Source organism: Mobula birostris, chromosome 5 (assembly GCF_030028105.1).
Source record: "Mobula birostris isolate sMobBir1 chromosome 5, sMobBir1.hap1, whole genome shotgun sequence".
Classification (NCBI taxonomy): Eukaryota; Metazoa; Chordata; class Chondrichthyes; order Myliobatiformes; family Myliobatidae; genus Mobula; species Mobula birostris.
In genome coordinates this window covers 123,079,347-123,107,136 of record NC_092374.1, presented here as the reverse complement: position 1 = coordinate 123,107,136, position 27,790 = coordinate 123,079,347, and the positions used below count along the sequence as shown (strand labels likewise).

The following is a 27,790-nucleotide window of genomic DNA, read 5'->3' as shown; positions in this document are numbered from 1 at the left end:
ACACTCGAACTACCCTCTGAGTGAAGAAGCTCCCCCTCAGGATGCCACTAAATATTTCATCTTTCACTCTTAATATACTGTATGACCTCTAGTTCTAGTCTTATTTAACCTCTGTGGAAAAAAGCCTGATTGTATTTACTCATAATTCTGTATACTTTCATACTAAGAGAAAGATGCTGAAAAAGGTCCAGTAACTTCATAAAGGATCTCATACCACACCCTGCTCATGGATTGTTTGTCCCATTCCCATCAGGAAGGAGGCTATGCATCATCCATGCCCAGTACCATGAGATTCAAAAACAGTTACTTTCCCCAAGCAGTAAGGCTGATTAACACCTCCACCCACTAATTCCACCACTACTTTATTATCTCCTGTAAGTCACCTTATGTACAGACTAGCGTCGCTTTATGGACATACTATCAACCTACACGTATAAGCGATCTTACATATTTATATTTATTGTGTATTTTTGTTATTATTATTTGTTCTGTTGTATTGGATCTGGAGTAACATTATTTCATTCTTCTTACACTTGTGTACAGAAAATGACATTAAACAATCTTGACTTCTCATTCTCCTATGCTCCAGAGAATAAAGTCCTGATCTATTCAAGCTTTCCCTATAACTCCAGTCCTCAACTCCTGGCAACATCTTTGTAAATTTTATCTGTACTGTTTCAAATTTATTGATATCTTTCCTGTAGGTAGGAGACCAGAATTGCAACAATACTCCAAATTTGACATCACCAATGTCATATACAATTTTAGCATAACATCCCAACCTCTGTACTCAATACTTTGTGATTTATGAAGAACAATGTGCCAAAAGCTCTCTTCACACCACTTTCAAAGAATTATGGATCTGTATTCCAAGATCCCTTTATTCTACCACATTTCTCAGTGTCCTATTGTTCACTATGTAAGTACTACCCTAGTTTGTCCTATTGCATACTTGTCTGCATTAATTCCAACTGCCTTTTTCCCAGCATATTTTTCCATCTGGTCCTGATCCCGCTGCAAACTTTGATAACCTTCCTAGCAGTCCACTATGCTCCCAATTTTTGGGCATTTGCACTAAAAGCATACCAAGCATGAAAGCAATATAATATACCTTCGTAGATGCTGCTTGAGATTCAGAGAATTTTCAATTTTTTTTATTTAGGATTTTGTTTCTACAAATTACAAAGGGTAGAATTCTATATCAAAACAGTTTAAGATAAAGTTTGGCAAAAAAATTGGCATAAGATAAGTGTCAAAAATATAAAGGGCACCACGGTAGCATAGTATTAAGCCCAACACTCTTACAGCTGAGGGGTTCATTTCCGGCGTCCTCTGAAAGATGTTTGTATGTCCTTCCCATAAGTGAGTGAATTTCTTCCAGATGCTGTGGTTTCCTTCTACAGTCAAAAGACTTACTGGTTAGTAGGTTAAATGGTCATTGTTAACTGTCCTCTGATTAGGCTAGGTTTAATTCGGTGGGTTGCTGGGCAGTGCGGTTCATTGAGCCAGGGAGGGCCTGTTTCACGTTGTATCTCTAAATAAATAAATAAACATATATAATTACACAAGACAATTAACTTATGAATGAATAAGAGACTATAAGTGGAATAAAAATTGATTGATGATACCAAATTTTAGACACTTTACTAAAAAAAAGGTACTTGTAAATACCGTAGTTATTGAATGTGTGGAATGTTTATTTCTTACCCTTGAAATTAGTGCACCAGCTTCACACCTTTTATCGCAAGAATAGCCTTCCCCTCTACCGAGCACATCCAAAAAGAGTGCTGTCACAAAAAAAGCAGAATTCATCATCGAGGACCCCTCAGTCCAGGCCATGCCCTCTTGCTGCAGCTATCACGAAGGAGATACAGGAGCCTTAGGTCCCATACCACCAGGTTCAAGAACAGTTACTCCCTTTCAGCCACCAGGCTCCTGAACCAGTATGGATAACTTCACTCACCTCATCACTGAACTGATTCCACGCCAATGGACTAGTTTTCAAGAACTCTACAAATCATATTCTTAGTATTATTTATTTATTTACTTATTTATTGTTGTATTTACATAGTTGTCTTCTTTTAAAAATTGTTTGCTTGTCAGTCCTCGTGTAGTTTTTCACTGATTTTCTTGTATTTCTTTGTTCTACCGTGAAATTTAGTATTTAGAATTTATTTAAATCTTACATCCATCCCACAATGTGAGGGAGTAAAAATCTTTGCATTATGACCCCATTGCAATGTACAGATATGTGAATTTAAAAGTCTAATGGCTTGTAGAAAAAAAAACTGTCCCACAGCCTGTTGGTCCTGGCTTTAATGCTGCGATACCGTTTGCCAGAGAGAAGTAGCTGAAGCAGTTTCTGGTTGGGGTGACTGGTGTCCCCAGTGATCTCCAGGCCTTCTTTCCACACCTACCGCTGTAAGTGTCCTCAATGGAGGGAAGTTCACATCTGCAGATGTGCTGGGCTATTCATACCACTCTCTGCAGAGCCCAGCTATCAAGGTTGGTGCAAGAATGCCTGCAAAAAAATGAATCTCAGGCTAGTATATGGTGATATATACATACTTTGATAATAAATTTCCTTTGAAGTGAGGCAAGCTGCCTGACTCATTGTTAAAAAGATGTCCTGGACTTGGGAGGGTCTTCTGTAGATATTTCAGTTTAAATCTGTCTCTTCAAACCTTTGAAAATAAAGAAGAGTGCCATTAGCCTCACTGACAGCAAAATATATTCTGTGTCATGACAGCAATTATATTACAGAATTGTCATGCTTCCACCGGCTAACTTAGTAGCATCTGTTATGGAATACTTTTAATAAGTATATGGACATTGTAAGCCTACTCACAAGTTCAGTCTTGCATTGATAGAAAATGTCTTCCTACTAAGCTCTCCATACTTTTTCTTCTCTTTAATTTACTGAGCCCAGCCACGTTTATGTCCAATTATATAGGCCTGTAATGTTTTGAATATCTTAAATGCCAAAGATCTAACTTGAAAATAAACTAAAGGAGACATATTAGCTAATCATATGAAACATGGACTAACGCTTTGAAAATAAAAACAATCCTTTGACCATCTCCCAAGAAAAAAAGATCATAGCAACCCTTTTGCATACCATGCAAAAGGCTGTTTTTTTCACATATGGTGTAAAATTTTTACAGATTGCTTTATGTGTATAGATTGCAACACAGACAATCATTCTAAGTGCAGACGTTATTTGTTAGGGAATAAAGGTGGATATTGTTTTCCATCCGTCATAAGGCACTTAGATCCAGCTGCAACTATTCAAAGACAATTCAAAGACTACCCAAGATCCATTTCTGGGTAGCAAACAGGTTCCATTTTACAGGCATTCATGAGTCAATTTTGTCCATAAGTTGTCCATAGGTTGAAAGGTTGCTCAATATAGGAATTGCTGCTCCACAATTTAATGAAAGGCATCAAAAGCACATTAGACTGATGAGAAAGAATGATTATTAAAAGTAGAATGAGGAACAAAACTAGTTCTGTCATTCATAGTAGATTAGATCAGATTAGATTAGATTATGAGGACACGCAGTCCTCTTTTATTGTCATTTAGTAATGCATGCATTAAGAAATGATACAATATTCCTCCGGTGTGATATCACAGAAACACAGGACGGACCAAGACTGAAAAACTAACAAAAACCACATAATTATAACATATAGTTACACATATGTTAACAGTGCAACAATACCACAACTTGATGAAGAACAGGCCATGGCACAGTAAAAAAGTTCAAAGTCTCTCGAAAGTCCTACATCTCATGCAGACGGGTAACGGAAGAAAACTCTCCTTGCCATGCCCGACCACAGTCCGACTCTGAGTCGTCCGAAAACTTCGAGCTCTGATCAGCCCTCTGACACCGAGTACCGAGCAGCAACTCTATCCGAATGCTTCGACCTCAGCCTCAGTCGCCAGCAGCAGGCAAAGCCGGGGACTTTGGGGCCTCCCCTCCGGAGATTCTTGATCGCACAGTAGCAGCGGCAGCGAACCGGCATTTCAGAAATTTCTCCAGATGTTCCTCCGTGCTGTCACGTCTGTCTCCATCAAATCAGAATGTTGCACTTTTCAGAATCTGGTTTATTATCACCGATTGTGCCATGAAATTTGTTAACTTAGCAGCGGCAGTCCAATGCAATACATAATATAGAAGAAGAGGAAACAAATCATCGTAATAAATGAAAAAAATAAATCAATTACAGTATGTATATTAAATAGATTAAAATCGTGTAAAAGAACAGAAATAATATATATTTTAAAAGTCAGGTAGTGTTCATGGGTTCAATGTCCATTTATGAATTAGATGGCAGAGGGGAAGAAGCTGTTCTTGAATCACTGAGTGTGTGTTTTCAGGCTTCTGTACCTCCCACCTGATGGTAACAGTGAGAAAAGGGCATGTCCTAGGTGCTGGAAGTCCTTAAAAATGGACACTGCCTTTTTGAGACTCTGCTCCTTAAGATGCTATGGGTACTTTGTAGGCTAGTAACAAGATGGGGCTGTATAAATTTACAACCCTTTGCAGCTTCTTTCACCCTGTGCAGTAGCCCCCACCCCCTTACCAGACAGTGATGCAGCCTGTCAGAATGCTCTCCACGGTACATCTGTAGAAGTTTTTGAGTGTATTTGTTGACATGCCAAATCTCTTCAAACTGCTAATGAAGTATAGTAGCTGTCTTGCCTCCTTTATAGCTGCATTGATATGTTGGGACCAGGTTAGATCCTCAGAAACTTTGACACCCAGGAACTTGCAACTGCTCACTCTCTCCACTTCTGATCCCTCCTGGTATGTGTTCCTTCGTCTTACCCTTCCTGAAGTTAACAATCAGATATTTCATCTTACTGATGTTGAGTGCAAATCTGTTGCTGTGACACCACTCAGCTAGCTGGTATACCCTGCTACAGTATGCCCTCTCATCTCCATCTGAGATTCTACCAACAATGGTTGTATCACCAGCAAATTTACGCATGGTATTTGAGCTACGCCTAGCCACACAGTCATGTGTATATAGAGAGTAGAGCAGTGGGCTAAGCACACACCCCTGAGGTGCGCTAGTGTTAATCGTCAGTGAGGAGGAGATATTGTCAACAATCCGCGCAGATTGTGGTCTTCCGATTAGGAAGTCATGCTTCCAATTGCAGAGGGAGGTACAGAGGCCCAGGATAACTTCTCCATCAGGATTGTGAGAATGATGTAATAAATATCTGTTCATGGGTCAGGCATTCTTAACCTGAAGGTGGCCTGTACCAGACTAAAACCTAAGTTGACTGAGATATAGCGCAGAATAGATCATTCTGGCCTTTAAAGCTGCTGCGCAACCTCCCAATTTAACCCTAGTCGAATCATGGAACAATTTAGAATTGACTCCCATACCCCGGTAGGTCTTTGGATTGTGGGAGGAAGCCCATGTGGTCACGGGGAGAACATACAAACTCTTTACAGACAGCAGCAGGAATTGAACCCAAATCCCTAGTATTCATTCACTACGGTACCAAGGAGGTGAATGGTCCTCAACTTTGCTTGCATTTTGTTAGCTAATACTACGGAGTCTGTAAACAATGCAATACGTCCACCAATTTCCATTGGATATTTTCGAGTATCATTTCAAATTAATATACTCTAGAGAACAGGAACAAGTCACTAATAATTGATTTAAATTTGGAAGGCTAATATAAAAAGGCTGTCTTTTTTTCTCCTTCATCTGAACAGTAAGTGACTCTGTTGGATCTTTATTGTCTAGATTGTTTTCAGGAAATGCAATTGGTGCAAGAGATATACATTTTATGCTCTTCATGGTTTTACATAATTGCAATTCCAGCTTTGATGCTGAAAAAATTCATTGAGCTTCACCTTGGAAGTAATTAGGATGTCTCAGAGGTTTATCTTCATAATGTAAAATGAATTCACGTTTTCTCTTCTGATATATTTTTGTTCCCTTTCCTCAACAATATTGCCATTGAAAATTGTAATACTAACAATGAAGACATTTTACGATATGACAATAAGATGATGTCCCAATCAAATTATAATAGAAATATTATTACATTAGTGCTATCCAAGGAATAATAGTGACAAGATGTGACTCAGTTACTGGTGCTTTTGTTCCAGTATCAGAAGTTGTGAGTCTAAACCCTATTTTAGAGTTGTGAGTGCAAAAATTCAAGCTGACTTTTATGTGCAGCATTAAATTTGCATTGAACCGTCAGTAGCTCCAACATCTGATGTGATATATTTTTTTTTAAATGGCTCTCTGAGGTGACTGTAAAACTTGGGCAGTACCTGAAAGAAGGAAAAGGAATTTTACTTGACAGTTTTACGAACTTTTATCAAAAGGTATTATTAACTTATCTACAAAATAGGAAATGCTGTTACACTTAGCTAGCAAACCCATGAAATTATATGGTCCTTATATCAGTCCTGAAAAAGGGCCTCGGCCTGAAACACAACTGTTTTTTTCATTCTCATAGATGATGCCTAGCCAATGAGTTCCTACAGCATTTTGTTTTGTTGCTTTGGATTTCCAGTATCTGTAGATTTTCTGATATTTGTGCTTCATTTCCATAGGCGCAGCCTGACCTGCTGAGCTCCTCCAGCATTTTCTGTCTGTTGCTTTGGATTTCCAGCCTCTGCAGACTTTCTCGTGTTTACGGTCCTTACCATACAGTGGCTTGCTGGAGCTTGCTGTGTATAAATTGAATTCTGAGTTTCCTACATCACAACCATGGTTAACATTCAAAGTAAACCACAACCTGATTGTCAACTATTTCGAGAGATCCTAAGCTTTGAAAGGTTCTAATGGTTTCTTTTGATACTTTGTGTTATGTTGAGAACAGAAAAAACTCCTTCATTCACATAGATATACTTGAAATACTTTGCATTGCAGAAATTATTTTCACACATTTATTAACTAATGGACTATAATTCTGATGGTGGCATAGTTCGGACATGGGATGTTTGTGAAAGAGGCTGGTGGAGCTACCTCTGTTGCGAACTTGGTATAGTTTGTACATTCCTGGTCTCGAACCTTCATTATAACATGGACCAACAATATTAAGCAAGGGGTCTGTAGATCCCAGTATGATATACTAGACTTTAGTATATCATTGGATATCAAGTAAGTCTTCTAGTAAAGTTTACAGAACTGAGGTGGTGATTTTTTTTAATGAAATAAAGTCTTAATGAGTGTTTGCATAATTGCAGGTCTGGAAGTTTCAAAAATATTTCTATTTCTCCTTCAGAAATTAGTCACACATCCATAAAAATATGGAAAAGGTCATACTTTTTAAAAATTTGGTAAAATCATAATTTTTACCTTTCTGCATTTTTGGAAAATTATCATTTGATTAAATAATTTATGACATAGGAGGCAAGGTAACATAATGGTCAGCACAATGATTTACAGGTTCATTTTCGCCGCTGTCTGTAAGGAGTTTGTATGTTCTCCCTGCAACTGTCTGGGTTTCCATTGGGTGCTCAGGTTTTCTCCTACAATCCAAAGATGTACTGGTTGGTCAGTTAATTGGTCATTGTAAATTGTCCTGTGATTAGGCTGGGATTAAATTGGGGGATTGCTGTGTGACATTATTCGAGGAGCTGGAAGGGCCTATCCTGTGCTGTATCACAGCAAAAATAATGTTACGTGGCAAAGTTCATAAATAGTTATACATAACCTGAAATAGATAACCCACACCAATGATAAATTTAAGCAAAGTAACCATTTATTTATATTACCTTTGACCTGGAGTTGCCACTCATGGTGTCTGCTTAGAATTGGAAATGGAATTGGTATTGGCTTAGTATTGTAACAAAGGCCAAGGTATAGTGTAAAGCATGCCTTATATATTGTTCTCACAGATCAAGGTATTACACAGTGATTCGAGGCAGTACAAGGTAAACAACAGAATGCAGAATACAACTACAGAGAAACTGCAGTACAAGAAGACAATAAGGAGCAAGATCATAATGAGGTCAAGGGTGCCTTATACTAGGAAGGCATTCAATAGTCTTACAATAACAGGGTTGAATCTGGCCTTGAGCCTGACAGTAGGTGCGTTAATGAATTTGTATTTTCAGTCTGCCGTGAGAGGGAAGAAGAGAGAACATCTGGCGGGGATGGGGGTCTTTGGTTATGCTGGCTGCTTTACAGAGGCAATGAGAAACTTAAAGAGAGCCAGCGGAGGGGAGCCTCATTTCCATAATGTGCTGGGCTGAGTCCACAACTCACTGTAGATTCATGAACCATATTTCATCTAATATTTTTTAGCATCAGTTTATATGTAAAGTTGGATGTAAGAATGGGGAAAAAAACCATGAAATGACAATTTAAATATTTACTGACCCAGAAGTTAAAAAGCAAAAGTAAAGCAGCTTTTGTAGTTATTTTAGTTCTCAAAGCTAGGTCTGAAGGGCAAGGAAGTCAGAGAAGTACAAGATTGTCTTGGAACGGACATTAGATCTGAGTATAAATTAGATTCATTTCACCTGTTGGCAACCATGAAGTTGTTCAATGAGATCCAGTAACTGGATACTTGAGAACTGTCCAACTCAAAATTGATTTGGACTATTTGTCAGTGTACTTGACAACCAATTGTGCTGAAATGCCCTTGCTGCCTCAAGAAAGTTTTGATTTATTTATTCAGTTTTTGGGATGCATGTTTTGTTGGGAAGGCTAGCATTTATCGCTTATACCTAACTACCATTGATAAAGTGGTGATGAGCTGCTGTCTTGAATCACTACACTCCCGTGTTGACATTCCCACAATGCTGTTGGGTAGGGAGTTCAAAGATTAAAGTCCAGCAATAAAGAATCATGATTTATGTATAATTATTTTTTTCTTGTGAATGTTGTGTATCAGATGCAATGTATCTGATTTATCAGATTTAGCTTTATTATCACTGAACTATGTCATGAAATTTGTTGTTTTGTGGCCAACTATATATTTCCACTTCCGAGAGGACCACGACCTTGCTATAGTGTTTGGAGGCTTGCAGGCCTCAATGGTCTGGAGAGCTATGTTGGCTGGTGTCAGTGCTTTATGCTTTGGTTTCTTAGTAGAGTCAGCCATGCCAATCGGTCAAAGGTTCGAGGCCAGACTAAGAGTGATCCATGGTCCTCCAGGTTTGGGGTTCAGCTCAGGATTAATAACCCTGACTAGTCAGACAAAACTGTTACAGAAACAGCAATGAAGAATCTTTCTATCTGTGTGCAACAGTATCCTGAGTCTCCACCCGGGACTTGTATGGCTGACGGTAGTGAAAGCCGAGAGGAATGTACTGACATGATGAAAGAAGCCCTAAACACCGCCAGAGATGGAAGACCTTCAGTACTGCCCTAAATACCAGCAATGTAACGAGCAGCAGATTAGTGGGCATATTTGCAGGTGAATGTGATGACGTGGAACAGAAGTTTCAAGTGGTGATGTACTCATGGGCTCAGTGTCCTTGTCTATTTGAATTGTAGAAATCACAAGTTTGGAAGGTGTTTAGCGGAGTTAATCAGGTGCATTTTGCAGATGGTACATACTCCACATTTTGTCTTTAGCAAAAAGAATAAGTAAGGTGGTCACTGGTAAGTCAACAGAGGAGGAGGTTTTGTCCAGGTGATATTGACCTTCTGGAATACTAATTGAACCCAATCACAGCACAAAGATACCCTGGAGGTCGGTCTGTGATGAGTGTGCATGTTGTTTTTATTATTATTTTGGAAATTTGCTGTGGAGCCAGGAAGAATAGTCGTGGTTGACCTAGGTGGAATCTAATGAGGTAATCTTTATGCTTCAGGACTGCTTTGAATGGACCAACTGGCAGATGTTCAAGGAGGCTGCCACAAACAGAGAAGACACAGACCTCGTGGAATATGACTCACCTGTCACTGGCTACTTGTCTGTGCCAGTGGTGTAGTGGTATCCGCACCCAGATTTCGGAACAAGAGGTCCCGGCTCTTTGTTTCCATTCATGCTGGGTTGTGCATTGAGCTAGCAACTCGGCCATGTAAAACAGACAAATGCTGAGGAAATGGCAAGGTTACCACCCGATGTGCCAAACAAAGCATGGGGAGGAACTTCACCAGCTACGTCTGTAGATGACGTTGGTACCACAGGAACAGCCATCTCATGGCCAACCAGAAGCCCTGGCTGAACACAGAGATGCTGTCCCTACTAAAGCCTGGGACACTGCCTTCAAGGCTGGAGACAGAACAGCTCTTGGAGCAGCAAGGATAAACCTCATCTTAGGCATAAAGAGGGAAAAGACCCCCTCGACACAAAAAAATTCAGGAAAACCTGTCCGCTAACGATCCCCAGCATGTGTGGCTGGGCACCAAGGGCATTACTGATGATGCAAGGAAAAAACAGCACCGACTATACCAGCGACAACTACTGCTCTGATGCTCTAAACAACTTCTACATACACTTCGAGGCAATGTCAGCCACGAAAGCTAACCCCCTCCGAGGTGAGTAGGAACTGTCTGCAACAGCAGCAGATGTGAGAAGGGCTCTGCAGAGAGTCAACCCCCATAATGCGTCTGGGAAAACAGAAGGAAAACAGAAAGAAGAGAATCAGCCATCACAATGGACAGAGGTGAACTGTTTTATTTTACATCTATATATAGTCATTTTAAGATTAAAATTAAATTTAAAGTAACAAAAATGAAGCTAAATTTTATGTTTAAGCATTTGGTTAAATTTTTATGATATTGCTGGTTGACTCAGTATCACAGGCTGTGGGACTGATTTTCACCTGGTCAAATCAGTGTTTATGGGCTGCTGATGGTTCCTAGACTTTAGAGTCCCATTAACACCAATTAATGCTGCATTCTTTAGCTGCTTAAACCCCATGGCAGCTGTTTTCTGCAGTTCAGGATCCTATAGCTCTTCCGGGCTCTGCAAACTACTGTTGGTTGGTTGGATGCTGGTTATAATTCATGACTCGGTGCCAAGAGAAGATTTGCAGGCCTGTGCAGTGTCTAAGCCACCACTTACGCTGCTGGGCTGGAGCTAGTCAGCTACAGCTGGGGGTGGGGGAGTTATCTGGGGAATAAAACACAACAGTGATGTCCAAAGTAATGCAGAACTCCTCACTCACTTCAGAGACAAGCAATTTTTCACATTTCTTTGCAAATTAAGTTCAAGACAAATTTAGTTGACATGGCTCTCCCTCTCTCTCTCTTAAAATGGGGTCTTCATGGGCCCCTTTATCTTTTCTTGATGGCCTAATTCTCCTCCAACGTTTTATGCCCTTATGGTCTCTTATATCTGAATTTGAGTATGATTGCTTGCAGTCTTGGTGTTGAGTTTAATCCCAGAATGAGCTTCAGACTAATTCACTAGTAAGAAGCAGGACTTCAACCTGAAACGCCAGCAACTCCTCCCCCCCCCCCCCACTCCATGGGATGCTGCTGGACCCACCCTCCTGCACATTGTTTGTGGTTCCAGTATCTACAGTCTCTTGTGTCTCCTCATTAATAAGAGCACCTACCTCTGACTCTAAAATGTTGTTCACTTTCAATTCTTCCAGACCTTGAATGCATAAGTTTCTAATTTATGCTTCAACAGCCTTAGATTTGACTATCTCACCCTCTCCTGGTTGTCCAATGATCTTCTAAAAACCTAAGGTTTTCCAAATTTCTGCAGCATTTATTCCAATAAATCTCACATTCCATTCACCCTTCCTTCCACTCTTGCTCACTGACCTCATCAGTGCTTCCAGAGCAGTGAGTTTTTTCAAATCTTACTTTGGCCTACCCTTCCTTTGCAGCCTTTGTGATTCTGCAACTATCTGTTCCAGTATTTACCCAGTTGATCTTAGCCAAAAGGCTGAGAAGCGATAGTTCCAGTATTTGTTCCAGTTTGTAACTGGTCCACCAGTGCGGAACTCAATGATGAAGCTGCTTACAGTTCCGAGCTCTTTCCTGAAGCCCTTCTCCTCTGTTTTTGCTCTCCACTTATAAGATCCTCTCTTTGCCATTTGGTCACACTATATGTCCTTATGTCTCCCTGTTTGACCTACATTTCATTTTTTTTTGTTTGAATGTGTATCAATTAAGCATTCTGGAGCATTTTATTGCTTTATGGTAGCATATTAATGCGAGTTACTGTTGAGACCTTGGATTTTCATGTTCAGGTTTTTTATGGGGTCTGAATTTATTTATATTTAAAATAACAGACAGAATAATTTTGTTGGATCTATTAATTTTGGCTTGGGGACAATGCAGACACAATATGTCTTTTCATCCTCCTGGTAAAAAAAATCCCTTCCTCTCCCTCTTCCTCTATTTCCCATTCTGGCTACTTACCTCTTCTCTGCTGCCTATCACTTCTCCCTGGGCTCCCTCCTCCTTCCCTTTCTCCTATGGTCCACTCTCCTCTCCTAGCAGATTCCTTCCTCTCCAACCCTTTACCTTTCCCACCAACCTGGCTTCACCTATCATCTTCTAGTGAGCCTCCTTCCCCTCCCCAACCCTTTACTTTCTGGCATCTTCCCCCTTCCTTTCCGGTCCTGAAGAAACATCTCAGTCCAAAACATCAACTGTTTGTTCTCTTCCACCAGCATTTTTTATGAGTTGTTTTGGATTTCCAGCATCTACAGACTTTCTCATGTTATAGGAAGAACATATTTCTTCACTTCCCATTTTCATTTAAGGTAACATATTTTTCACGATGAAATATGTTACCATAAATGATGACGGGCAGTGGTTAGGAAAAGATTGCTAGCATTAATTAAAGACAATCAAAAGATCCAAGAGATAAGCTTGAAATGGCAGCAAGGGGAATACTCATACTTGATTGCTCCTCTGAAGGGACTGAAGAAAGGGGTCAACAGGCAGAACTTCATTTCTCTACCCTTTAGAAAGCACTCCTCTGCTCAGCTTTATAGCAACAGTGGCAGAATAGTGAGAGCCAACGGCATCATTCCAAGAACCTGGATGCAATGTGGTTGATTCAATGACCTCTTAATGACTATTAAAGCAAGACACCTGACTCATAAATCTCATTATTCTCTGCCAAGCTATGCATTATCTGTGACACCTGTTCTATCCTCATTATCACTTCCCTTACCTTTCACACATGTGTCATCTCTCACACACCAGCAACACTTTGCCACCACAACAAGCACTCCCTGAAAATACCTCATCAGGTTAGCACTAATGAGTACAGTCCCTTCTTCTTTGCGGGAAAGGCTGGCACTCGATATCAAGAAGCAGGCAGTCACAAGGTAGGACCCTGTCTCCTCAAAGGAAAATGGCCAATGAATTTAGAACATATGGAATAGGGAGTAATGTTTAGACATGGGTTGAGATCTAGGTAATAGACAAAAAGCAAAATGGGATAAATGTATTTTTCTTGGGTTGGCATAGTATTATTAGTATGGTACTGCGGGGATTAATGCTTGGCCTCCAGCTATTCACAACCCATCTAAACAATTTGATGAAAGGGATTAAATTTTGTTTTTCTGTGTGTACTGAGGATACAAAATGAGACACAAGTGAGGAGACAGACCTTTGCACAGTACTGTATTAATTTTATGTATTGCACTGTATTGCTGCTGCACACAAAAAAACAAATTTCATGACATATATGAGTAATAGTACCTGATTCTGATATGGGTCTCTATTGTGCACAGAGAGTGGGAAGGGGGCAGGGAGAGGGGAATCATGGTTGGGAAAAGGGGAAGGGAGAAGAGAAGGACAAGAGAGACGTTCTGTACTGATCAATAAACCAATTGTTTGGAATAAAGTTACCTTGCCTGGTGTCTCAGGGCTGGGTGTGCCTGCGTCACCTTCCGCCCCGGCACTCTTGCTCTGCCACCTGTCTCACACCCCTCCTGCAGTGCTCCATCCTCACCATTCCCAATATTCTTTGCTTTCACAAGATTTACTAATACACTACCTTCTCTACGTTGATAAATACAGTACAGCTCTCTACTCATATATATAATATATAGTGTGCCTACGACTTTTGCACAGTACTACAGTAATTTTATGTATTGTACTGTACTGATGCCACAAAAAACCTTTCTGCAGTGCTCCACCACTTCCAACATTTTTTGCAAGATTTAAAAACATGCTCCCCACTTTACATTGATAAATACCGTAAAATAACGTACTGTGTAAAAGTCTTAGGCACCTTAGCTACATACAGTATATATATACTTAAGACTTTTACACAGTACTGTACAGCATACAATTTTATTCTCATTACCTCACACAGGATTTACATGTCATAGTGGGAGTGCAAGAAAGGTTCACCGGAACTGGCAGTTCTAGTGAACTTCTCTTGTGCTCCTGGGGAGTCTGTATTCCCTCCAATCTAGATGAATACAAGACAATCTCATTGAGACTTACACATTCCTTACAGGGTTAGGAGGCTAGAAAATGGTTCACCTGGCAAAGGGTCTAAAACCAAAGGATAATTTCTTAGAATATAGGGTGGAACATTTAGGAAAATAATGAGAAGAAATTTTACAACTGAGATGTAGTGAATGTTTGATACTTTCAATACCAGTCGACTGCAGAAGGCTCAGCTTTGAAGTAATCCAAATTTCAATAGATATCTGGATATTAAGGAAATAAAAAGATAGAGGGATAACAAAGGAAAACAGAGCTGAGGTCGAAGATGGCCACGACCTTGATGAACAGTGGAGCAGGCTTGAAGGGCTAGCTGGACTACTACTACTACTTGTTCAAAGCAACACACTCAACATGCGGAAGGAACTCAGCAGGTCAGGCAGCACCTATGGAAGTGAATAAATAGTTGATATTTCAGGCTGAGACCCATCTTCAGAGCTACTAATTCATATTCTCTTACATTTTAGCAAATGAGCACAATATTGATTTAAACATCTTCATACTGAAATAGAACAGTATAGAATAGTCCTCTTCACCACATGTTGTTATGCTGACCTTTCTAAACCTCCTCTATGACCAATCTAACCCTGCCCTCCTACACAGTCTAAAGCCTTCCATTTTTCTTATAATCATGTGCCCAAGAGCATCTTAAAGTCCATATTGTAACAACCTCTCCTACTACACCAGGCAGAACATTCCAAGCACCTACCACTCTTTGCGTAAAAAAATACTACCTCTGTCATCTCCCTAAACTTTCCTCCAGTCAGCATAGATGTATGTCCTTTGGTATTGACCAGTAATATCCTGGAAAAAAAGGTGCTGGGTGTTCATTTTATCTACACCTCTCATAATCTTACACATCTCTATTAAGTCACCTCTCATCTTCCGTTGCTCCAAAGAGAAAAGCCTTAATTCTCTTAACCATTCCTCACAAAACATGTTCACTAATCCACACAGCATTCTGGTAAATCTCCTCCGTACTGTCTCTAAAGCTTCCATACCCTTCCTATAGTGAAGTGGCCAGAACTGAACACAATACCCTAAGTTTGGTTTAACTAGAATTTACAGAGCTGCAACATTACCTCTTGATCTGAATACCCTGATTAATGAAAGCCAGCACATCATATGCCTTCTTAACCAACATATCAAGTTGCATGGAAACTCGTGAGAAGTCTATGGACTTGGATTATTTTTATGTGTTAGAATCTTAAAGATTAGGCTTCCTTTGTATGATAGCTCTGAACAAGTCTTAAACTACATCTTGCATTTATCTTTAAAATCATATTGCTGAAGGAGAGTGAGGAAACTTGCCTTCACTAATGTTCTGTTGATGAGAGAGACTTCAATTCAATCACAGGCACAAGAGTCCCAACTGATATTTGAGCTGGGTGTTTCAACATTGGCAATGATTTTATCTCCACAGTTATTAGATATGAAAATTAACTTGAAATTTTAGTGAAGCTCCATGCAAGATCAATCCTAAAAAAAAACAAATAATTTCTAATGTCCAGGAAGATTCAACTTCTCTCAGGCAACTGAGAAACTGTGCCAGCTGGTTCCTTGACTTCAGGCAAGATATCCAAATCCAGGCCAGAATTACAATTTCATTAACATTACTAATAAATTTGATATTGTATTATTTTATTTACTCTATTAATGCCTTCGCTATTTTTTCTGCGATTACCACACAGCTAGTGAAGTTTAATTTCCTACAAAGTCTGGATCTGTTCCATCTCCTTAAACATGTGAGTTCTGCTGGACTTTTCAACTTCCTGTTTGGACTATCATTTTTATAGAACAACAGTAAAGTTCACGGTTTTGGTTCACTGTGATCCAATATGTTCCTTAAAATTATTTCTCAAAAGTATCAGGGAATGAGAAGACTTCTCTCCAAAGTTTTCCTGCTGCACGATACTAACAAAGAGACCTTCAAAGAAAATATTTTTAGGAGATGATCAAAAAAAGTGATAGATAAACGATTCCTCCATTTACTGAGATATCTGGAGTCCTGAATGTAATTAAGCTCATCACTGCCTCAAATGGGGTAAACTCTTTTGCATCATTCTGAAATCAGATCTTCTCATTTAACAATAAACTCAATGCTTAATGCTTACTGTGAATTAGAAGTTGACTCTGCCAATTCTTACTAACATAGTCAAAGTTGAATTTATGGTAATAGGTATAAGTAAGCACAGGTGTGATAAAAAACTTGCAGTAGAATCACAGGCACAAAACTCCCCCTACCCTTTCATTCATGGCCTTCTGTCCTTTCCTATCAGATTCCCCCTTCCCAGCCCTTAATCTCTTTCACCAATTGACTTCCAAAACTCTTTACTTCACTCCTCCCACTCTCCCAATTGCACCTATCACCTACTACCTTTTACTTTTCCTCCCCTCCCTCCCTCCACATACTTACTCTGATTTCTCACCTCTTTTTCGCAGTCCTGATGAAGGGTCATTTTGTGTGTATTACTTTGATTTCCAGCATCTGAAGACTTTCTCTCTATTGTATAGGCATCCGTTAGTCTTGTGAGACCATGGACATGCCCCTTGGAAGGTTTCCAGGGCACAGGCCCAGGCAAGGTTGTATGGAAGACTGGCAGTTGCCCATGCTGCAAGTCTCCCCTCTCCACGCCACCAATGTTGTCCAAGGGAAGGGCACTAGGGACAATACAGCTTGGCACCAGTGCCATCGCAGAGCAATGTGTGGTTAAGTGCCTTGCTCAAGGACACAACATGCTACCTCAGCTGAGGCTCGAACTAGCGATCTTCAGATCACTAGACTGACACCTTAACCGCTTGGCCACATGCCAACACTATTGTAGTTGGCACTCTCTCTATTGTAGTGCAGTATGATCATAATGAGGCCATGATTAGGATTGAGCAGGTTGGTTTAGGAATCAGATGGCTGAAGGAAGTTTTTCTTGAATCTGGTGATGTGAGAATTCAGGCTTCTATACTTACTGCCTGATGGTAGTTGTAAGAAGATGGTATGGTCTGGATGATGGGGATCTTCGATGATAAATGTTGCCATTTTGAGGCAGTGCCTCATGCAGATTCTTTCAAAATTCAAAGTAAATTTTATTATCAAAGTGTGTATATATATCACCATCTACAACCCTGAAATTCATTTTCTTGTGAGCATACTCAGCAAATCTATAGAATAGTGACTATAACAGGATCAATGAAAGATCAGCCAGAGTGCAGAAGGCAAGACACTGTGCAAATGCAAATATAAATAAATAGCAATAAATAACATGAGATAATGAGATATAGAGTCCTTAAAGTGAGATCATTGGTTGTAGGAAAACTTCAATGATAGAGCAGGTGAGTGTAGTTCTCCCCTTTTACTCAAGAGCCTGATGGTTGAGGGGTAGTAACCTTTAAAGATAGGAAGGGTGTGTTGGGCTGAGTCCAGTACTCTCTGCAACTTTTTAGCTTCCTGCCATTTCTATTCACTTCTAAAATAGAATCCAGCATTATAACATAACAAATGTTGTCTAATGATTTGCACTGATACTGTGGATCCAATTTAAACATAAGCCAATTTTTGATGGATGAACAGTAAAGAGATCTCAGGACTCATTGACGCCTACAACAAAAAAATCCCTGATCTTTTAAGTCCCAATTACAAAATGGATAAAATCTAGGTCAGAAAGTGTAAAACTAACCTCTCCAGTAGTGACCCTGTTGGGATCTACTGGTGTGATCTGACAGTCTGCTGAAGACTTTCATTCATCACAGGACGTTTTTTGTGCTCAAGTTCAAGTTAATTGCCCTTAAGCTGGGGTCAGCAGATGGTTGTATCCTAGCTTTCCAGTCGATTTGCATTGAACAGGAAAATGAATTAGGCCAGGTCAACTATGAAGCTGTCTGGAGGAATGGATGGCCAAATCCTGCTTCTACTTCTCTGCTTCTTACTCATTCTCCAGTCATAATGTTGATTAGGGGCAGCTAAGGAGTTGCCTGAAAATCCTAGTAGCAGGCTTAAGTTCCAGACCAGGTATAAAAGTGTCACATAGAAATGTTATATTATCTACTGATGTTTTTTCTAATAGTATATGAGGTCAAGGATTTGTGGATAACTTTTGGAAGAAAATGAATCTCAGGGTTGTGTATGGTGATATATATATACTTTGATAATAACTTTTACCTTGAACTTTGAATGTCATGGAATTATAGAATTTCTCTTAAATCAACTATTATGAGAAATTTGGGTAGGTACATGGATGGGAAGTATATGGAAGGCTTTGATCCAGGAGCAGGTCGATGGGACTTGGCAGAATAATAGTTCAGCACAGACTGGATAAGTCAGGGGGCCTATTCTATGACTCTATAGATTATAGAAAAAAAAACAGGTCATTTTATCCCAACTTCTGAGTGCTTATATTTCATGTGAGCCTTTATCTCTCTCAATTCATCTAACCTTATCAACAATACCTTCTGTTCAGTCATTTTATGCAATGATGCATATTTTCTGTTAGATACATCAGTGTTATTCTAGAAATGGTTTCAGTACCCCTGAAGATCGTTTCGTGGAAATATCTTTTGCCAGGTGCAGTACAGCTCTTCTGTATATTAGTCTCCCCTGCTTTAATTGGGTTCCCTGGAGGACCAGGACTCAACATGGAAAATAACACGCTTGCAGTCCAGATCAGGCATGGCAGATACAAAAATAACGTTCAGAAATATTTTACTCATTTTACATGGAAGAAACAGATGGGCACAAGTTCAATTTCCCAGAGCTTTTCATTTGCTGAATTTTAATCTGCTAATCACCAGGAAAAAAAAATCTGCACTCCATAATCAATGCTAGAATTTAAGTGACATTGAAAATGTTCCATTAATTTAAGAACTTATTCGCACGGATTCTTATGCAGGTGGTGGGTAACAATTAAACTGCAGCTGGAATTGCAAGTGATAGGTTTTTGGTAACTGTCCAGAAGCTTTGTCTCTGATTGCTTTCCTTTGTGGCAAAGCATTATTGTGGTGAAGATGTACTCTTCTAGAAATGCTGAAGCAAAATTCCTGCAAATGCTTGAAAGCTGAATAAAAAGCATCAAACGCTATGAATACTCAATACATCAGGCAGCTACCATGGAAAGAATCAAACAGCGGGAATGTTTCCGTTAATGACCTTTCCTCAGTTTGATAGAAACTCTTTGACCTGAATTATTGACTTTGTTTCTTTCACTGTGCTTACTCTTTGGAATTTTAGAAATGAATTGGATCTACTACTCATTGCTTTTTCAAGCCTCTTCCAAAATATATTATATAGATTATCAATTTATATGAGAATGTCGTTGGCAAGATTAGTAAATCTGCAGGTGACACTAATGTTGGTAGCAAAGTGAACAGGACAGTTTGGGAATTTACCTAAACTTATGACAAGATCTATATTAACTGCAAAAGTACGCAAAGAAATGGCAAGTAGAAATTTAACTGTGAAGTGATGCTTTTTTGGAAGTTTAACCAGGGAAGGACGTACACAGAGAGTGGTAGGGCCCTGGGAGTCATAAGGTATTCTGCAGATGCTGGAAATTTTGAGCAACACACAATGCTGGAGAAACTCAGAAGGTCAGGCGCCATCTCAGGAGAAAAATGAACATTCAGCATTCTGGGCCTGTTGAACACACAAACCTAGGAGTACAAGTAGCTTGTTTCCTGAAAATGGTGACACAGTTATACAGGGTTATGTGGAAGGCATATAGCATGCTTCATAGTCGAGCAATGAGTACAAGAGTTGCGATACCACATTACAGTTGAAAAAGATGCTAATGAGACTATACCTGGAGTATTGTATGCAGTTCTGATCACCTTACCATGGGTAGGATGTCATTAAGTTAGAGATGGTACTGAACTGGTTCACAAGGATGTTGCTGGGATGGGAAGACTTGGGCTGTAAGGAATCACCAGAAAAGCAGAGGCTGTTTTCCCTGGAAAAAAGAAGGTTGAGGGATGACTCTGTAAAGATATACAAAATCATGAGAGGTATAGATAAGGTAAGAGGTCACAGTCTTTTCCCAGAGTAGGACGTCTAAAACCTAAAGTGGACTCAAGAAGCAAGTTTTTCACACAGAGGATGATGGATACATGGAACAAAGTGCAAAGGAAGTGGTATGGGCAGGTACAATTATAGAGTTTAAAAAACATTTAGATTGATGCACACATAGGAAAGGTTTTAAAGGGATATTGGCCAAACACAGGCAATTGGGACCAGTTCAGATAGTCACTTTGGCTGGCATAGATGAGTTGGGCCGAAGGGTCAACTTCAGTGCTGAGTAACTCCATAACTCAATGAAGAACTGAGGCATATGTACAAACATGTTTGTGTTTCATTAAATGACAACACCTAACTGTACACAGAAGATGATCAATCAATATCAAGTATTCTCAGATACCCTGTACAGAAATATCTGGTAATTAGCAATCTTTTGGTCATTTACTTGCTTGGGAAAGAGCATTTAATCTGGTCTACTTAGCAGCTGGCAAGGCCACCTACAAGAAGTCAGCAGGTTGCTTTTTAACATATGCACATCACATCCTGAGGAAGTATTTGGAGAGTGACTTCATTTCTAACTCAGCATCCTGAGTGACAAGCAGTGGTGAGCTTCCAGGCAGCCAACCCACCGGGGTATTGAACTTGGGCCAAGAGAGCTTCAAAGAGGTGAATTTATAATCTTAGTCTTGCATTTTACTTGTCAAAACATTAACTTTACAAGAGATCTTGAGTTGCTGTTTACTAACAAACTAGTGTATGACATTACATTGTGATTTCTGACATGTTGTACAAGAATTAAAGTACCAGTTGACTCCAGAGATACAAACTGGAAAATGTATCATATTCACTTCAGAAACCTTTTATATAAGCTTAGTATCCTATAGTGCCTACAAGTCTGTTTTCACAAGGAATGCTGTTCATCTTGGTCAATTACTCTCTTGTTCCCAATTTAGAGTACTTAGATAAATGAGGCCACGCTCAGGTTGAAGGAGCAACACCTTATATTCTGTCTGGGTAGCCTCCAACCTGATGTCATGAACATTGATTTCTCAAACTTCCTGTAATTGACCCCTCCCTTTTACCATTTTGTGATGCGTGGCCAAGTGGTTAAGGCGTTGGACAAGAGATCTGAAGGTTGTGAGTTGGAGCCCCAGCCGAGGTGGAATGTTGTGTCCTTGAGCAAGGCACTTAATCACACACTGCTCCAGTCCACCCAGCTGAAAATGGGTACCGGCAAAATGCTGGGGGTTAACCTCGCGATAGACTAGCATCCTATCGGGGGGGGGGGGGGGATGGAGTCACAGTTGCTTCACGCCACGGAAACCAGAGTAAGCACCAGCCTGATGAGCCTATAAGACTCAGGACAGACTTTAACTTTAACTTTACTATTCCCTATTCCTGTTTCCTTCTCTCACCTTATTCTCCTTACCTGCCCATCACTTCCCTCTGGTTCTCCTCCCCTTTCCCTTTCTTCCATGGTCTTCTATCTTCTCCTATCAGATTCCCTCTCCTTTAGCTCTTTATTTGCTTCAGCAATCAACTTCTCAGCTCTTTACTTCACTCCTCCACCTTCCCGGTTTCACCTATCACCTACAGCCTTGTACTTTTTCCTCCCCTCCCCGAAACATTGAAAGATTACCTTTTTCCATAGATGCTGCCTGGCCTGCTGAGTCCCACAACATCTGTGTGTGTTAGTTAAGCTGGCATACTTTTTTAAACGTTTTAAATTGATATTAGCACATTTTTTACAACATGTATGTGATAGACTGCAATTTGTCTCAGTATTCTAACAACACACTTAATACCTTCTCAACCCTTGCAACAGTTCTTTGAGTGGTCATATTTTGTGAATTCCAGGCAAGAATCACTTTCTTATTTAGAAGCCTGAACACTTTCTACATAGAGCCTGCATCCCCAAGAAAATATTGGTACTGCATACCTGCCAATATTGAACATCTTTTTGTTTACAATATAGTCCACTTACCTTGTGTGTACAGATGAGTTTATCACTAATGCCACTGGAAATCATCATTACAAGGGAATATGTACATTGTTTAAAATTATTAAAGTTATAAAATTTGTGAAGATCAGCAATTCTAAAATTGATCTTTATAAGACTCTGATTTTGAATAACCCCTCACAGAATTACAACCATAAAAAGCCAGTTCAAATTATCTTATTAAAGTTTGTCCAGAAGTCCTGATGGTAGCTGCTTAATGTATGGTATATAATGAACTTGAAAATCAAATTGCACATGGGTTACTTGAATTTGAATCAATTCATTTGTAATATTTGAGTTTCTAAGTTTCATATCATCATTTCTCCTGCTGCTGCACATGAGGTCACATTCAACCCATCTGATTGGTGTCCAGTTTAATGGCTAAGTGATAAACAACAAGAATGAGGAGGGAAATGCTGACAAACTAGTCTGGATTCAAGTGATCAGTATGCACATGTTGACTAAGCAAGACTGAATGCGTGGATAACCTGATAGTATGGGGAATTTTATAGCTCTTTCATGTGTACATATAGACATGTAAGTGACTCCACAGCAAGTATTGGCTTGAAACCATACCCCTTTCAAATCTATAATGGCTTCCTATTTCAGGCTGCATTCACATAGAGTGAGAACATTGGCTTCCAGTCAGAATCCATCCATATTTATAGAGTCAAGAATTATACAGCATGGAATATGGCCCATTAAATCTGCAATAAACTGTGTTCTGTCCACACTCTTGTACAGGTCAGAATGCTGGCACATGTCAGAGAACAGGCCTGCCAAGCTGCTATCAACCCACATCACGAGCCTCCAGAAGATCCTGCATATTTTCTAACCCATAAAGATCTCCAACCACACCCTACTCCTTCAGTGTCAACGTGAGGACATGGCCACAATCATCATAAGGAAATGTTGGAGATGGATTGGGCACATATGAGAAGAGGGGCCAACTCCAACATCAGGCCAGCACTTTATTGGACCTCCAAAGGGTGGAGGAAACATAGGAGACCAAAGACAACTTGGCACCATACCATAGAGGCAGAAATGAGGACCTTGAGGCACACTTGGGGCACAACAGAGAAGATGGCCAAGGACAGACAGAGATGGAGGACCTTCATTGCTGCCCTAAACACCAGCACCATAACAGACAGTAACTAACTAATTGTAATCCAATTCCCATCTAATCCTCAATAAATAAATAATCCTATTACAATTTCCAGTGGCCACTTAACCTATTAAACTGTATATCTTTGAGATGTGAGAAAAAACGCCAGAGCATCTGATGGAAAATAGTTCATTTGGAGACAGACTGTGCAACTGCACAATTACTGCATCAGACTTCAGGTGTCAGATCAGCCTCTAAATGTGGCGTTCATATCATTTTTTTTATTGGCATGAAGTGAAACCAGTGTGCACAGGTAAATACCAGTAAATATCAAGACGATGCACTAACATTGTTCAGAACTGATGATGTCTGAGCTGCAGGTATTAAAAGGTTCAAAGGTTCATTTATTATCAAAGCATGAATCCATATACAACTCTGAAATTTATCTTCTCCAGATAGCCATGAAACAAGGAAAGAACACGAAAGTCATTCAGAGAGAAACACCAAACCCACCCCCTCGCCCTCACAAAAAGAACAGCATCCCTCCCCCGCTCAAAACACAATAGTAACATCGACCCCCCAAAAAAACAGCTCATCCCCTGCACAAAAAACTAAGAGATTACAACAGAACATCAACCCCCAAACACCCTCCCCTTGTACAACAAAACAGAAAAGCAACAGGTGATTAAAAAAAACAGAATATAAAAACCATGTCAGAAAAAATCCATGGTCCTTAGTCCAATCCGTAAATGCAGATTCACGACACCATCCTACGATATCACTGATATTCATCAAAAGAGCAGGAGAGAGGCCTACCCACCTGACCCAGCGAGCCACACAGCGATAGGCCGCTCACAGGTTCCTTCTCCGGCAGCGATCAAAAGGAAGGCAATCGGCGCTGAACTCTCACTCGCCTTCAGCATTCACCTCGATGTCTCAATCCTCCTCAATATTGCACAATATCCGATCAGTATAAACATTTATAACCACCAGATGCTGTACTCTAAGCCCCATCCAGATACAAATAACATCTGGTCTCCTTTTGTACAGAGCTTCAGTACAATATACCCCTGAGAACAAAATAGACACAATGTTGAAAAGTAGAACTGCAAACCAAGGGGCTATTAGAGGATTTATTGCACTTTGGGTGTGGTGTCATAAATCCAAGAGAAATGGAGCAATGGCTGCCAAATGTGAATTTCAACAGCATGTTGTTTTTAAAGGTTATAACCCAAATGATGTACATTCAAGTATTCTTTACATAATTAATCCAGTGTGAATGTAAGGGGAGTGCTGGAGTAATTCCAGTTCAGTTTAAAAATAACTTGGCTGTGGTGATGAAAGTTTTTTTAGCATTAAAGCAAAATAATATGGGATTAATACACTTTGTTTTTTTTTTCTTGAACCAAGCCAAAAGTATTTATTTAGAATTTTCAAAGCTGCTTTGAAATAAATAAGTAATATTGAGTTGAGAATTAATGGCGAGCCCTTTCAAAAGTCATAAACCAGCTGAAGGCACTAACTTTTATCAAGGGCCACGGTTTAAAGTATGCTTGCTCTGGATCCACTGTTGCAAACATGTTATAAAACAGCTCCATATGTTTGCATATATACTCAAACTAACTCTAAAACTCCACATAATATCAGATTATGAACATGCAATCATTTTTAATTTGCCAAATGCAGCATGTTAGCCACGTGTTTCCGGTTGGGCTTGATAGGCATTTCATTTCACATTCTAGTTGTCTATAGCTTAGTCATACACTGGGCACTAATCTCATTGCTGGATCACTGCCTCTAGTAAAGCAGCAGGAGATTCTAGGAGCTGGGGGTTTAGTATCATATGTATCACTAATTAGCTTTGAAAATGTACCTAAATAGTTTCTCAATTAACTTAAGGTAAGTTTTTTTGTTAAGAGGGATTTTTTCCAATTGGACTTTAACAAATAGTTTATCCAGGGAGTGTTCATTTCTGATGCAGTTTTTGTAATTGATTTGTTACTATTTTTTTCTACACAATATAATGTGCAAAATTAGGAATATGATAACTAAAACAAGATAGCAATGGAAATGCATTTAGAAATAATCAATGGTCATACAAATACTTTAATTTAGGCCTTATCTTGTTTATTATGAATAGTTAATTTCACTGATAAATTGCATAGAGAGATATACAGTATATAAATGTACTGCTTGCCCTTTGGCTAATATTGTGCATCAGACTTTCAAGATCCTACAAATATATGTGCACAGCTCTGTGACCAGTCTATTGACCACTTCTCTGATCTTGTTCCTATTCTTTCCAGCTTGTCCTTGACTTAACCATTTTCTCTTGCCTCAGGCTTGTTTGATTTGGACTAATTCCTTGGTTTTCCATTCCAAATTGACATGAAAGGTTTGTTCCATCCATTTTCAGGACACGGCCCGAGTTTATGAGAAGCAAAAATGGCTCCTCCAGTGAATCAGAGGTAAAGGCAGAATTTCCAATATGTGACCAATGGAAAACACTGCCAGAAGTTACAGTGGGCTACCTTGTAAGCCAATACACCTATTAGATATTAATCCATTCAGTCAGTAGCGTTGAGCAAATTGGCCTGAAATACCATCCACGGTTTGATGGGGCTTCATATCTTGATGATCAATACCATGCTTAAGGTAACTACCAAGTTAAAAGCCTAGATTATTCCCTCTTCTTTCAATCTGACGAAGTTAAATTAGGAGTAAATTAGGCAGTGTTGGCTGGTGAGAGAGATCTGACATGAAGTTATTCTCCTCTATCGTCCAGCCAAGAGCGTTGTTGATCTTTTTTAACCTTCTGAGGTTTACAAATGACAGAGCGACTAGAACACTGGGCCAAGATCTGTCATGGATTTTTCTGGCATTGCACTTTTCTAGTTGAATCATAAGACTGCACAGTATGGTATCCATTCACACACACTTCGTTCATTTTTCTTGATTCAGATTATTACTTTCCCTCAGTATCTCTGAATAAAGCTGATTTGTGCCTTGTAATGTTTTTCAAAAGGCCAAATTACACTAATTGCCCAAAATAACCATGTTATTGTAAAAAAAAACGGGGCTGAATCACCCAGAAATGGTGGGCTAAGGCCAAATTACATGTGAAAATTTAAAAACCTCAAATCAATTCCAAAACTCCCACCTGCAGCTTTAAAAGAGCTGAGAAAAGGGTAAAAAGTCAACCTGGTCCCAAAGGCAAATAACTTAATCAAATACTGCAGTATTATCAACTTGAGACCTCTGATTTAACCCAGCCTACAAATTCTGATCCGGTCTGCTAGGATTCCCAAACCTTAAGAAATAAGGAAGCTCAAAGGCCTGTAATGCCAGCTTTCTCAAAATGGACGAAAACTTTATGGTGCTACTAACAACTTGGAAAAGCAAGGAAAACTGTCCTCAGATTTCCTAGAGCTCCTACTCAACCCAGGATTACAATCGTCTCAAGTTTTGCCATTCAGAAGTCTCCACCCCATGTAATCTGACATCCTCCACTCTCAATCAAATTGTGAGATAAAGCACTCTCTTCCAGCAGTCCGATTCTTTTCCAAGTGTTGGAAATTGGGCCTACACATTTTTGTTGTCTGGCTTGGTGTCTGGCCCACCTGACTGAAAGTAAGCATTGCAGTCTGGCTGAATTGCAAATGATCTACCTGCAAAAAAAATAATGTGCATACTTCTGCTACTAAGCAACAGCAGGAGATTTATGGAAGACATGCAGAAGGTAATTTATAATGCGGAAAAATTTAGAGAGGAATATCATGACTTCAAACCTTGAGCAGCTGATGACCTGGCCATCAGAGGTTAAAATTAGAAATCTACTAATTGCAGAACTGGAGGAGCATAGTTATCTAGCATGGGTTCTGAATCTGGAGGAACTAGAGGGGAGCATATAAGGAACTAAGACTAACACATTTTTAATAGACATTTGCTGTAATCGTGTTTGTTAACATTATTTAAATCGAGGGGGAAAAAAAGCAATATTTATCTTTCACAAAACATTTGAAATTGTGTCATTGGTAATGTGGCAATTGGAAAGTGTTTAGATTCTTCTGAGCTAAGGCCAGTGTTTTCTTCACCACAATGACAATGTATTTTTAAAATTTATTTTCTGTAAGAATCACTTACATCTTGAAAAGCATGAGTAAAATTTACATCTTAAATGAGTCTATATCTTGTATTTTGTGACATCTTCCCTTTCTTACTTTATGTTGAAATTCACAAGCTGACAGATACTGACAACAAATATATACTAACTCCACTATATAAACTAATCTATAGCACTCAATTGTATGACAGA

The 27,790-nt window shown here is 39.5% G+C and overlaps 1 long non-coding RNA gene across 1 annotated transcript; it reads right to left on the bottom strand.

Annotated features, from left to right (window-relative positions):
* Positions 1-1,164: 1,164 nt before the first annotated feature.
* On the bottom strand, positions 1,165-24,526 carry LOC140197321 (uncharacterized). The gene is made up of 4 exons (XR_011885910.1): positions 24,296-24,526; positions 20,160-20,306; positions 2,569-2,684; positions 1,165-1,534 (listed from the first exon to the last, which is right to left on the bottom strand). It is a non-coding gene; the product is annotated as an uncharacterized lncRNA (long non-coding RNA).
* Between the last annotated feature and the right edge of the window lie 3,264 nt (positions 24,527-27,790).